The sequence below is a fragment of the Triticum dicoccoides genome, chromosome 1A (assembly GCF_002162155.2).
Source record: "Triticum dicoccoides isolate Atlit2015 ecotype Zavitan chromosome 1A, WEW_v2.0, whole genome shotgun sequence".
Taxonomy (NCBI): Eukaryota; Viridiplantae; Streptophyta; class Magnoliopsida; order Poales; family Poaceae; genus Triticum; species Triticum dicoccoides.
Window position 1 is genome coordinate 535,825,422 of NC_041380.1, and position 14,573 is coordinate 535,839,994.

At 47.2% G+C, this 14,573-nt stretch overlaps 1 pseudogene; it reads left to right on the forward strand.

Moving 5' to 3' along the window:
• Positions 1–3,601: 3,601 nt before the first annotated feature.
• LOC119286772 lies at positions 3,602–6,147 on the forward strand (annotated as a pseudogene).
• Positions 6,148–14,573: the final 8,426 nt, after the last annotated feature.

Genomic DNA, 14,573 nt, shown 5'->3' on the forward strand with positions numbered 1-14,573 from the left:
TCTTCGGGTGGAATTGCATCTTGAATGATGAAGAGAGCATTCTCATTGAATTGATTGTCCGCGGCTTCTCGAGGAGTGAAGTTGCTTGGATCATGCGGATAGAAACCTTCTTCAATGATTCTCCAAAGGTTAGTGTTCACATGATTTAAATGACGTTTAAAGTGGTAAACCCAAGAATCAAAGTCCTCATTTTTCACAATCTTAGGGGGAGGACCGGTATGATTCAAATGAGTGGAAGGAACCGGTACACCATAAACAAGTGGTGGTTCCACATGAGCAAAGATGCCGGTGCCATTGTTACCACTAGAAGAAGGAGCCTTTTCACTACTAGCTTCCCCCTTGTCGGGGAAAGCATCCATCACCTTGTCGGTGGGGTCACCCACTTTGAACGGTGCGGTGGATAGTTTAAGCCCCTCAAGAAATTTAGTAAACATGCTTTCAACTTCGGTCGTCATGGAGGTTTTCAATGTCTTCAAGGCCACATTGAACTCCTCACGGGAGACCGAGGTTCCCCCATCGCCCGTAGACGAGGTCGGATTCACACCGGAGTGTTCCTCCACACCGTCTACGGTATCAACCATACTCTTTGGATGGTAAAGTCCTTAATAAAGAGACAAGGCTCTGATACCAATTGAAAGGATCGATATGGTTGACTAGAGGGGGGGGGGTTGAATAGGCAACTAACAATTTTTAGCTTTTCTTTAACAATTTAAACTTTGCATCAAAGTAGGTTGTCTAGATATGCAACTAGGTGAGCAACCTATATGATGCAACAAGGATAGGAACACAAGCAAGCAAGATATATGAAACAAATAAGCTTGCACAAGTAAAGGCACGAGATAACCAAGAGTGGAGACGGTGGAGACGAGGATGTGTTGCCGAAGTTCCTTCCCTTTGAGAGGAAGTACGTCTTCGTTGGAGCGGTGTGGAGGCACAATGCTCCCCAAGAAGCCACTAGGGTCACCGTATTCTCCTCACGCCCTCACACAATGTGAGATGCCGTGATTCCACTATTGGTGCACTTGGAGGGGGCGACCGAACCTTTACAAACTAGGTTGGGGCAATCGCCACAACTCAATTGGAGGCTCCCAATGACACCACGAAGCTTCACCACAATGGACTATGGCTTCACGGTGACCTCAACCGTCTAGGATGCTCAAACACCCAAGAGTAACAAGATCCGCAAGGGATTAGTGGGGAGAATCAAATATCTCTTGGTGGAAGTGTAGATCGATGCCTTCTCAACCACTCCCAAGCAAATCAACAAGTTTGGTCGGCTAGGGTGTGAGATCGGGCGAAAATGGAGCTTAGAGCAATAATGGAGCTTAGGGGTGGAAGAGGTAAGTCAAGGGGGAAGAAGGGGACCCCTTATATAGTGTGGGAAAAGGATCCAACCGTTACCCACCAACCAGCCCGCGGCCAGCGGTACTACCGCAAGGCCGCGCGGTACTACTGCTTGCAACCAAGCGGTACTACCGCACGGCTGTGCGGTACTACCGTACCGACCCACGGTACTGTCGCAACCCCAGCGACAGTAAAGAAAAACGGACGCGCAGGAGCTGGGGGCGGTACTTCCGCACGTGCAGTACTACCGCGCCCCCCCATGCGGTACTACCGCAAGGCAAAAACCCCCAGCCAGGTTGAAGGGAACTTCCGTGCCTACTTCCGCAAAGAAACGGAAGTAGCAAAAAGCCGACACAGTAGTACCGCCGAGGGGCGGTACTACTGCCTGACTGCATAGCGCGGTACTACCGCTCGGCGAAAACGGTACTACCGCGGTAGGTGCGAATGTAAAAAATTACATCCGCCCCTACTACCGCAAAGGGGCGGCACTAGCCTGGTGGGCAGCGGTAGTGCGGCTCCAGGGGAGCGGTACTACCATGGGCACCTGCGCTACTACCGCGCCACCGTGCGGTACTACCGCGGATGCCTACGGTACTATCGTTTTCCTGGGAGCAGTACTACCGCGACCAATCACAGCAGCCAGACAAGGGAGGCAAGAAAACGGAGGAAGCTCCAAGGAAAAAGGAGGGGACACGAAGGAGACGTGTACGTTATGATTCCACCCAAACCTTTCCAACGCGGACCCCCTCTTAATAGTACGGCTTTCCTACGACTCAAATCCACCAAAAAGAAACGTAGAAAAGACGCCGTCTTCATCAGTCTCCGAGGGGCACCCAATCGTCTTGTGCCTAGCAATGAAGTGTCTGGAATACTCAAGGCACGCGATTAGTCCGCAAATGCGTTGTCATCAATCACCAAAACACTTAGGGATAAATATACCCTTACAATTGTCTTTCCCATTTCTCTCTATTTCCCTCCAAATTTTTAAAGAATGTTCAAGCACCTCCAAATTACTACTCCCTATGTAAACTAATATAAAAGCGTTTAGATCACTAATTTAGTATTCTAAATGCTCTGATATTAGTTTACGGAGGGAGTACTAGTTATCTCCATCTTACTCCCTCGAGTCCTTTTTAGTTCGCATATAAGATTTGACTGAAGTCAAGGCTCGCAAAGTTTGACCAGCTTTGTAGAAAAAAGTGTCAACATTCACAATCTGAAATCAATACCACTAGATGTGTCATGACTTAAAGTTTCATATTATATAACTTTAGCATGGCAGATGTCGATATTTTTTCATATAAATACGGTCAAACTTTGTGAAGTTTGACTTCAGAGAATTCTAATATGCAAAGTAAAAAGGACCGGAGCGAGTACTATACGAAGGATAAAAAGGCATGGTGGTCCAGCTAGCTATTGGGTGCTGATCAAAAGAAGAATGGTCCCGTGCTATATGGAGTAGCCTCCTAGGTTCTGGTGGTGGAGGATTTGTAAAGGTTGTATGTATGTTGGTGATATTGGGATAGAGACGTCGCATATGGGCCAACAAATCTCTCTAAGTTTTCAATGCATATCAGAAATGATATATACTAACACAGTCTCATAACCTGGGGAAAATGATTTTCTTACTTAATAAACTCGCTGAAGGAAGGTGACGATAACATCGTTTATCCAGGGTATGCTGTAAATCAGTGGTATCTGCATGTGCGGCCGTAAATAAATTAAGTTTAAAATAACTTGGTTCAAAGTTCGGACACTATCCTATGCAAAGTAAAAGTACTGAAAAAACTTACTTTTCCAACTGGAAAACCCCTTTCCAGTAATTGCTCAACAAAAGCATTAAGCAATCTTCTGATTGCCATATAATAATGATATACCAAAGTATAATGTTTTGAAGGACTGAAAGATTGGAGCAAACCACACATTCGATGCATCTTGCAGTCTTATTGAGCTAAATTCACTGTTGTGTTAACCCTAGCTTTGGTGTACATGTACGGCAATTAATATTTAGCACTGCTAGCTAGTACGGAGTAGTTGTCAATTGATTAAGCTGGTGGCGCTTTATGTTTTGCAATGTATTAACCCGTCTCAGTCTCTGTCTGTTCCTTAATTTGATGTGACGCGACTTCTCATACGTATCTATAGGGTTACTCCTACGGTCCTACCTCTATCTATACTCCGGTCTAGCATTGACTACTATACTACTATCACTTCTGCTACCGGCTGGCGAGCACCGAGCTTTACCATGCGCCGTCTCGTGCCGAGGCCACTCACAGTGAATATCTCTGCCCAGCCGGCTGGATATATTCGACGAATGGAGTAGCACGTAGGCGTCGTACGATCCATGGTAAAAAGGACGGGCCAGCGCGAAAGCTGCTCATCATTTAGTTGCTGCTAACAAGCACCACAAGTTCTTCTCACCACTGCGAGGAGCGAGCGACCTCCCAGTGGAGCTATCATCACCAGGAGCAGCTCCCTCCCTTTCCCATCCAGCTAGCTAGGGTTTACACGCAGATTATCAGTCGACGGTCGGCAGCTCCCTCCCTCCCGCTCCCGCAGCGGAACTCCGGCGTGCACGGAGGCAATCGGCCGGCCGGGGCTCGCTCGCGTTCTTCCTCAAAAGCTCAGCCAGCCTGCAGGGTCACTTCAGCTCAGCTCGCCGCCTCGCCCTATTAATTCGTGGCGATCTACGGGGAGAAGCTGGCTGCCCGGCTGGCCCACGATTTCTCATGCTTGTAAGTTGCGTTTATAATTGCTTTCTTGGTGTAGATCTGCACAGATTCCGTGGTTTCAGTGAGTATTCCGAGCTCCTTCTTGAGTTGTAGATCCTCGGATTAATCAGCCAGGGTTGCACCTGGAATCCTGGATCCCCATGGAAATCTCGGATGGTCTCGATCTGGTTCTGATGCTCATCCCATGGTTTTCATTTTTTTTCCCTTTTCCCTCTCGTCTCCTGTCACTTTTCACTAGCTATTTCCGGCATGGTATGTTGTTAATTGTCTACCAGAATTTGATGGTTACTAAATGAGTGTAAGCGAGGGGGATGTAGTAATCCAACTAAATCCTTCAGCAGGTTTTCAAAGTACATATATTTCCTTAATTGACACCGGCCGGCAAGCTCACTAAACTCAATCAATTAGTGCAGGTGTGAGCCTGTGATAGCAGCATATGTAGGCTCATTCATCCATTAATCCCTGTACAGTGGACAGTAGTTGTAGACTGTAGCACGATGCATACATGCCGCTACACGTACGGACGGCTACAGTATCCTTGCCACAGCGTTCTTGTTTCGATGCGGCGCTTTGTCTGTCACTATGTGTGGCGAATAAAGCTGCAGGTGTTCCTCAGTGGCTCAGTCAGTGATGCTGAAATCAAGAATCGATTGATATGATCTACTACTACAACAGGGCGAGCACATACGCACTGTGATCGATGCATATCATCATTACCTTATGCTTGATCAATCGACTGCAGGTGCATGCGACGATGAGCTCCTTGAGATGATAAGCGCCGGCGACCATGGGAACGACCGCCGGAAGTTCGAGCCGGCGGCGGCCGGCAACAAGGCCCTGCAGGCGGCTGCGGCGGCCTCGCGGCACTGGTCGGCGTCCACGGAGTCGCGGATCGTGCGCGTGTCGCGCGTGTTCGGCGGCAAGGACCGCCACAGCAAGGTGAGGACCGTCAAGGGGCTGCGGGACCGCCGGGTGCGCCTCTCCGTGCCCACGGCCATCCAGCTCTACGACCTCCAGGACCGCCTCGGCCTCAGCCAGCCCAGCAAGGTCGTCGACTGGCTCCTCAACGCCGCCCAGCACGAGATCGACAAGCTGCCGCCGCTCCAATTCCCGCCGCACGACGACGACCTCCTGCTCTCCGCCCACCACCACCACCATCACCTGCAGCCGACCTCCTCCATGACGTCCATGGCCATGGTGCCGCCGTTCTCGCACGCCACGGCAGCCGCGGCGTCCATGATGGTCGTCGACAGCGACAAGGCAGCGCAGGCCCACGACGGAGGCGGCGATCTCAAGGGGTTCATGAGCCTGAGCAACTCGCTCGGCCTGGTCAACGGTGCCGGAGCCTCCATGCCGACGCTGGCTGCGGCCCAAGCCGGGTCGTACCACCACCACTACGCCGCTCATGAGGCTTGGAGCAATGGCGGCAACAATGTCCAGGAGCAGCTGGGCGGCCATCGCTCTTCGCCTCATGTGGTGCCTCACCACGGCTTGCCGTTCCCGTCGCTGCTGTCCTTGGCCCCGGTGTCTCAGTTCGTCTTCTACACGCCGGAGGGCGGCTTCGCCATGAAAGACGTCGCTTCCGATGATCAGTTCCCCGTAGACAACCTTGACGATTCGCAAGGCCAGCTCTCGCTGAGCTCGCGGGGAGAAGCTTTCTTCACTCAGGAAGCCAGGGTTGATCGATGAATCACCTACGTCGTGGGCATATGCATGGTCTCTAGCTGCTCCAAGAAGGTGCGTATAAATTAATAATCCATAATGCTCTGAGGAGCAGTATTTTACTGTCTTTATTATAGGTAAGTCATGCTGTGATTTAAGATTACTTGAGAGGGGATTATTTGGGAGTACTGGGTGTGATGATCAAGTTAAGGTTTTGCAGCCTCTGTGCAATGCAATTCGTTGTTTTTTTTATTACAAGAAGTAATAGTTCATGTATTGACTGGCTTTGTGTAATAACGATCTGGGATTTTGCTTGGGAGTCTCTGCTTAAGAAGTCGGCTTTCTCTTGTGAGTTTTGTATCTCCATTAATCAATCTTTGTAATATGATTGGTGCGTTGTTGTCTGCAACTCTTTCATGTTCTTGCTATCCTCCCTTTTGTTGTTGGGGTTATACATGATTAATTGGGGAGTTTCAATTTGTATGACTCTTTCACAAGGACAAAAACAATTTCAAAAAAGTAACATAAAAGTATACTTATTTTGCGCCTACTCTTTCGGGAAACCACCCTCTCATTCTTTAAGAATCAGAATGGTCATATCCGAGTTTCCATTTCATCATTTGGAATTTGAACTTTATATCTTTGACTTATTTTTAGCTTTATTCTTTTTTTACTTAGCTCATCCCATAGAATTGAAAGCATGGTTCACTCCTATGCCACCCAATATAAACGGGACCAGTGTGATTTGTCATTTAACAGGATCATTCAAGATTTTGTGACCCACAGTTGGGACACACACTTCCAATTCGATCGGTTGCAATCCTGAACATATTATATATGAGATTTAAAATTGTAGCTGAATAAAGGCCATAATTCGTATAAGCAATTAAGCATAGTGATTTAACAATTTAATAGGAAGTTTAAAAGCAAATTGCATGATTTAATTGGCATGCCAATTTTACTGAACTTTTTGCCTATACAATGCTTTTTTTGCGGGTGCCTATACAATGATTGTTTGACCCAAATAGATGTTACAAAGTGCACAATCCATTATTAGCTACTGATGCACATAACACTAGGAGTGGTATTCTATTTAGCGAGGTAAAACAGTGTCACCGATGTTTAAAAATATTTCATGGTTGAAAATTTTAATAATTCAGGCATATATATTCAAAGAAGTAACAATCAAAATTATACCAAAGACTTTGCAAAATAAAAAAAATCATTATTTTTAAGTGTTGGAGAAAGAAAATGGCTTGATTTTAATCGGTGCTTTAACAAGTTGTTGAGAAGCTAAAAAAATGTAATAGTTCGTTTTTAATTGGTTCCCCATAGTTTACGTACTGAGTGCTCATTGGACCAAGGCTAAATTTAACATGGTCCCTCTTACCTTCTCTCTTTCACATGGGAGGTAAGAACGTAAAATTTAGTCAGACCCACTACTTAATTAAATCAACGGCCCAAATCTGTTATATACTCTTACCTCTTATGTGAAAACAGGAGGTAAGCGGGATCATGTTAAAACTATTACCAAAATGGATGCTATACTGGTCACTAAAACAAGATACAATTTTATTAGGTAAAACAACCGTGTTATTAAAAAAACTTGTTTAGTGATATAACTTTTTATTAGGACTTGCGTGTAATGAAATAAGTAAAACCAGAGTTGCATAGTGAAGATTTTGCAAAAAGGAAAACACCATTTATTTGAAGCGCTAAAGAATAAATAACTACACATTAAATATATATTTTATTTTTCATGAGAAAATTATATGTGTGTGTTTCCTGAGAAAAATATGTGCACGTACTCCCTCCGGTCCTTTCTACTACTCATATAAGATTTGTCTAGAGCAAACTTTATAAAGTTTGACCATATTTATATGAAAACAAATTCAACAACTATAATACTAAAGTTATGCAATATGAAACCAATTCATGACACATCTGATGATATTATTTTTGTATTATGAATATTGATATTTTTTATAAAGTTGATCAAACTTTGTATGTTTGACTACAAACAAATCATATATGTGAAGTAAAAATATTGAGGGAGCACGTGTCTTGCGAGCAAAAAGTGTGTGCTTTTACTACAGCTGATGCAGAAATTAATCAAAGTTCAAGAGGAAACTAAAAAAGGTTGTGTTATTTTCCTTGGAAGGCGGAGAATACAAAGGTCGTTGACTTGTCACACAACATCTACAACCGCAATACTCAAAAGCTGCCTCCCAGATGCCCGCGGACGCGTCTGGCGCATCCACGAAGAGTGACCGGACACCACACCAAAACCGTCCTCCGCAACCATTAAACTCAAAGTTCATACCTCAAATCCATAATACACATGCAAATAAAAAACTGCATACTACGTACATAGGTAAAACTACTCATCATCGAGATCTCGATGATCTCCGTTCCCGGCACCGGGTAGACGGGCAAGAGCGGAAGCTCCTGCGTCTGTGGAAGCTCCGGCTACTCCTCCGCCTCTGCCTCTGCGTCCAGTTCGGCAAACAATACCGCTGTCGCCGCCTGTTCTTGCCGGTTGGCCTCGACGTAGGCCTCGTCCTGGATGGTCTCGAGGATGGCGGTCTGCTCCGCCATCTCCATCGCTTGGGCGGCCTCGTACTCCGCCTTCAAGTCCGCCATGGCGAAACTCGCATCCTCCTCTTCCTCCCCCGGCTTCGCCACCTCCTCCTCCATGGGCTCCGGCTCCGGCTCTGGGTCCTTCTCCCCCTCCACTTGCTACTCCTCCTCCTCATCTTCCGAAAGCTCCAGTGAATCCGGAGGAAGGTCGGCGGCGAAACAGCCCGCCTCGCTTGGATCTGCTCCAGCAGCTGCACCCGGTGCTCCGGAGTGAGCATGGCATAGGTGGTGATACGACACCTCGGCATCGCAAGCGGCAGACGAAAGTGGAAGTGCCAGTGGTGGAGGAGAAAGGGGGAGAAATGAGGCGGGCTAGGGTTATATGTCACCGCCGTCCGGCTTAAATAGCTGGCTTTCTCTCTCAGGTGGCACGCCAGAGCGGCGCCACGCGACACGGAGTGGAGGAGGCACCCATCGGACCTGCGGTCTATCTGCGGCCCTTCTTGGGCCCTATCTGTCAATCAGACCTTGCGAGCGTGTCCGGGCGCGTCCGGGTCTCTCCTCATATCCGTCGCAGGTTTCGACCGGATATGAAGAGTGTCGGTAAGTTCAGGCGTTTGGGCCGGCTATGAAAAGACCGGTTGGGTGACTGACTGGGCAGCTTGTCCGATCGTTTGGACGGGTATAGGGTCCGGTTGTAGATGCTGCCATACCCATGCGTCTCATTTTGGATTATTCAGCCAGGTTCACGTCACTAGCCTTCAACAAGCTAGTTGCCCATGAGGGTAACGGCCCGGCCGTACGAGCTCGACCAGCACACTTGAATGCCAAATTAAGCACCGTAAAACTTCTCCCACTCGCCGCCGTACGATCAGAATGGCGTCATCCTCGATCGACCTAATTTAAGGGTGGAAAGAAAAATGTGCAGGACTTTGCAGTTCATGGCACTCGCATGTATAATGGTTGATAAGATAGTTTAATTTTAAATCTTGCATATAATTTAAAAATGACACACAAAATGTTTACAATGAGTCATCTCTTAGCCTTATTTTCAATAACTAGCTATTTGTTACTAAAGATCTATTGTGTGGGAGCCTTCCCTGCTAGCCGCCGCCGCCTCCTCCTCCACATAAAGAGCTAGGGTTTCTATTTCGCAAAAAAAAGAGCTATGGTTTCTGCCACCCCTGCCGGTGCCGCCGCAGATCCGGTCCTCTCCGGTGGCCCTAGGGCCATGGGGTCGTGATGGATCTCGGCAAGGGCCGGCGGAAGGGCTCCATTTTTTGTTGTTTCTTTCAGTTTTGCTAGGGTTTGTGTCCTGCTCAGGAAGACAAGACGGCGGCGGCTCTCTGAAGATGGAATAAAGGTCTTCCCACCTAGTTACCGTTTTGGCGGTGCGTCTAACACCGTCGGTGGGCGTGTGGAGGTGTGTCTCCGGCGGATCAATCTTTGGTGGATTTGCTCGGATCTCGTCGTTGTTCGTCTACATTCGTGTGTCTTCGAGTAGGATCCTTCTGATCTACATTATTCTTCATCTGCGGCGGTTGCTAATCTGGTGGGCTGGTCCTACGGGGCCTCAGCTTGATGACTTCCTGACTGTCTACTACAACAAGTTGTGTCCGACTCCGGTGATGGAGGGGCGATGACGGCGCCGCGCTTTCGGCTCGCTTCAGTGCTTGTAGTCGTCGCTAGTTGGTCTACGGATCTAGATGTAATTTTTATTATTTCTGGTATTCGTTGTACTGCCATGATTGAAGATGAATAGATCAGAAATTTTCTCGTTAAAAAAAAACCAATAACCCAACTATTCCTAAAAATATGATGAGACATATTGTGCTAAGAGATCATCTCTAGTCTTCTCTTACTTATGAGTTCTCTCTTATTCATCTTATTATTTATCCTAGATGGCACTTATAAGATAGCATCATTGTACATGCTCTCATGCATCTGCGTGAAAGCATGTGTGGAATACACATGGATGTGTGAATTCTGAAGTGAGCAGCATGCGGGCCATGCGGCTGTTCGACGGCTAGCTCGCACGAGCTCAACGCCGGCCGGCCATGGCAGCAAGGCTCGGAGATCCAACGACGAGGGCCAACGCAACGCGAAGCACAGCCACGTACGTGGGGCAGAATGAGCGAGCAAAAATCAATCGAGTGCGTCGGTAGACCTTGGATAGATACCACTGCAGCTATCAGCACATGCGTAGGAGAAGGACTAAAGGCTAAAGCTATAGCCGGCCCGCCCTGCATCAGCATGCATAGGTCTGTAGCCACTGCACTGCAGCTAGGGTTGCATGCATGCGGCACTTGCAGGAGGAGCTGCACTCCTGCGGTGCTAATAATAACATTCGGCCAGGCAAAAATAACCACAATGCAGGAGCTGTATGTAGGTCTGCAAATATGAACGCGGTCGCTATAAAACACGCAACGCTCAAAGCGACTAGTACGACTCGACTCAGTGGGAACATGCATGTGCATGGTGTTGGTCAGTTGGTCTTTGCACTGCACGCTTCAGTCCATGCATGTGCGTCGTGCGTGGCTCGCGAGATGTGGGTCGCTGCCTATACGGGATGTGGGTCGATTCGATGATCAGTGCATCACACATCACTGCATGTGCGCGGCGCAAAACAGTGAAGCTAAGCTACGCGCCGCGATAGAAGTCTAGCATAGCACCGGTCAGGATCTGCGGAATTGGGCAGAAATTACAGATTTGACCTGAGGCAGAAATCAAATCACAAACTGACCTGTTCAGGAAAAAATTTCACTCTGCTGACCCTTTGGTGTGGCGCCCGACAGCTGGGCGTCGCACCCTACTGTGCAGCGTCTTTTCCTTAGGCGTCGCACATCCTGCCAGCGTGGCAGCCCTGATCCAGTTGCGGCCCCACACGCACCTGTGCAGCGCCTAAGAGCTAGGCGCCACACTTTGACGTGCAGCGCCTAGCCCTTGGGCGCTGCACAGTGACTTAAACGCGGCCGCCCCAGCCCGATCAGGCAGTTCTTCATCTCTCCGCTCTCTGGACAGAGAGCAGCGGCGGCGGCGGCGCCCCCATCTAATCGCCCCACATCCCTCTCAGATCTGAAGATTTGATCCGTGGATTCGATCCCCAATCCATCCTACTAGGTAAACTCTTCCCTTCTCTTTCTTTTGCTCCGTAAATTTGTTGCCATTCTAGAGATTTGTCCAAGATTTGATGGAACCCTTGATTTGTTTGGTTTGCTCGATTTAGGATGTGTATTCATATTGGTAGTACCGTAGTGTTATTTATTAGTTCACAATATATGATTCTTGTTGTTGAAACCCTAGATTGTTTAGTTTTTTTAGATATATATATGAGATGCCTATTTTTATAGATAACTATGAGATGTTGATTTTTGTAGACATATATGAGAAGTTTGTTTAGATATATATTAGATGTTCAGTTTATTTCAAATATTAGATGTTGAGTTTATTTGAAATATTAGATGTTTAGTTTATTTGAACACATATGACATATTCATTGTGTGAGAAGGAGATGTTGAGATTCTTGTAGTTGAACACATGTTATATGTTTAGTGTATACCGATATTTGAGACAAAGATGAACTTTTATATGTTTATTGTTTGAAATTGTAAGGATGGTTTGGCTTCTGGACGATGTCTACAACGTGCAACACCGGGCCTACATGATGCGCGAGAAGGATAAGGTAATAATGAGTAATCTAAATATTTTGCAAATTTGCCTTTAGTTGAAATTTACATGCCCTAAGATTTGTCATTACTTGTTTTTTGCAGAAGCTTGAACCTCTGAAGATTCGGTATCACGGGGTCTCTGGTCCTGCCATGCCTTACGATGAGCGGTACACACCGTACATCAAGCAGGCAGGACTACTCCCGTGGATTCTGTTGGTCAGCCGGTCCACGCCGAATCTGAACGCTCCACTAGTGTCCGCTCTTGTTGATCGGTGGAGGCCAGAGACCCACAGTTTCCATCTTCGGACCGGGGAGATGACCGTGACGCTCGAGGATGTCTCGTTGATCACCGGTCTTGCTATCGACGGGAGGCCTCTATGTATGAGCACCGATTCTGATGGGTGGCGCGAGCAGATGATTGCTCTTATCGGTATGGCTCCTACCGAGGCTGAGGATGATGTAGAGGAGGGAGAAGAGAAGAAGAAGAGGGAAAGGAAGGCAGCCGGAGCTGCTTTCACGTGGATTCAAAATAACTTTGTGACGTGCCCTCCGGATGCAACTGATGATGTGATCCAGACACATGCTCGTGTGTATATGTGGTACATTGTGTCGAGGACTTTGTTTCCTGACTCCACTGGCAAGAACGCTCCATGGATGTGGCTGAAGGCGTTGACCGTCTTCGATAGCAAATGGAGCTGGGGTTCAGCGACTCTTGCCTACTTGTACCGACAGGTAGTTGGTCTGTTTTGTGATCAACTCATTTATTCATTAGCAATGCAAGCTTGCTGTCAAGTTAACATTGTTTTTCTTTCATATGTAGCTGGATGATGCGTTTTGTAGGATCACACCTAGTGCAGGCATTGGTGGTAATCCGCTTCCTCCCAATTGCCATACAACATCTTGAATGCGGCTTGCTTCGCCTTCCATGCCTTGCCGTACTTCACCTTGTAATGAAAGATGGCTTTCACAAGGTCAATGACACTCTTGATGCTCATTGTTGGAAGTGTGGATATTTGGTTGGACAGCCTGTAAGCAATGAACTCGGACGTGAGTTGTCTGTGTTGTTGGTACACAAGCTTGCCATCCGCATTCTTGTGCCGGCACATGTGAGTTGGTAGACAACTCACTATGCGCCAAGTGGGACCTCCTTTCCATGGCCTTGCACGCACAATCCATGGACATGTTGGCACTTCACATTTGACCGTGTAACGCACATTCACGTCCGAGTTGGCCACTTTATGTGAACGATAATGTGTAACCGAGTAGTTGTCGAGCCACATCTTCAATTCCAAGAAGGATTGAAACTCACAACCGAGGATATATCCCGTTCTTGCCGTCTTCCAAATCACGGTGAGAACTTGGCCTAGCTCCAAGAGATATGCATTTTCCACCATCCACAATGGCTTCATCCGCGAGACTAAGATCCTTGAACAATGGTGTCTTGTGATCCCGCCCGAATACCTTCTTGAATGCTTCGGCCTCCTTCGGTGTGAACCCCTCCTCATCAACTTCTTCATCAGGACCATCGTCATCCGAGTCCGATGCATATGCACGGGAAAAAGGGATGGATTGGTCCATTGTCTCTTGCACATGATATTGGTCGAGATCACCCACATTGTTGTCATGGAGGTCAACTTCGTTGTCATCCTCCTCGTACTCATCATTCTCCTCTTCAAAACCTTCATTTTGGTTGTTTGGAGTCGGGCTCAATGTTGGCCAATCTTCTTGCGTGAATTGAGGTTCACTCATTTGATCTTGGTTCATGGGTGGGGGAGTGCTAGCAACCAACGGGGAGGGGTTCCGGTTCAAGTCTAAATTCAAAGTAGACTCAACCTTCTTGGAGGCAAATAACTCAAGAGCCTTGTCTAGAGATTCGGCAACCGTCTCCTTGTATGCAACCCAACGTTGCTCGGAGTTCACACGCATTGTCTTCCAACGGATGTGCATTCCTAAACCAACATTATGCCTTCCCTCGAACTCAACAACGTCACTTGGGTCCATCCAATTCAAATCTTTCCTCACTTGTTTCAAAAGCTCCGCATAGCTAGGACTACTCTCAAACACCATGTCAAGCTCATCCGGGTCCGTCTCAACATTGCCTTTCAAAAAGGCCTCTTTATCCACATGATGAACATAAACACATGTTCTCCCCATCCCTACAATAATCAAAAACACACATATATCAAGTAAATACTTAAGAAAAAATATTTGCACACATATGCCCTAACATATATATGAATTAATAACCCTAACCCCCACATAACAATAACCACAACCCTAACACCAACATAACCCTAACACCAACATCAAACACACATAACCCTAACCCTAGCATACTATGGATGCCTAAACAACCCAAATTAGCAAAGAAATATAACATCATTCAACACAAATTTCCAAATCCTATCAAAATCTAGGGTTTCCCCAAACTAGAAAGATTTGAGAAAATGTGACAATTCCTATGGATGAAAACGAGGGGATCGGAGGAGATTACCTTAAGGGAGGGGTTGGCTTCGAAATCCACGGTCAAATACTCCGGATTTGCAAGATTTGAGAAGGATTTGAGAGGGGGGAGAGGGGAAGAGAG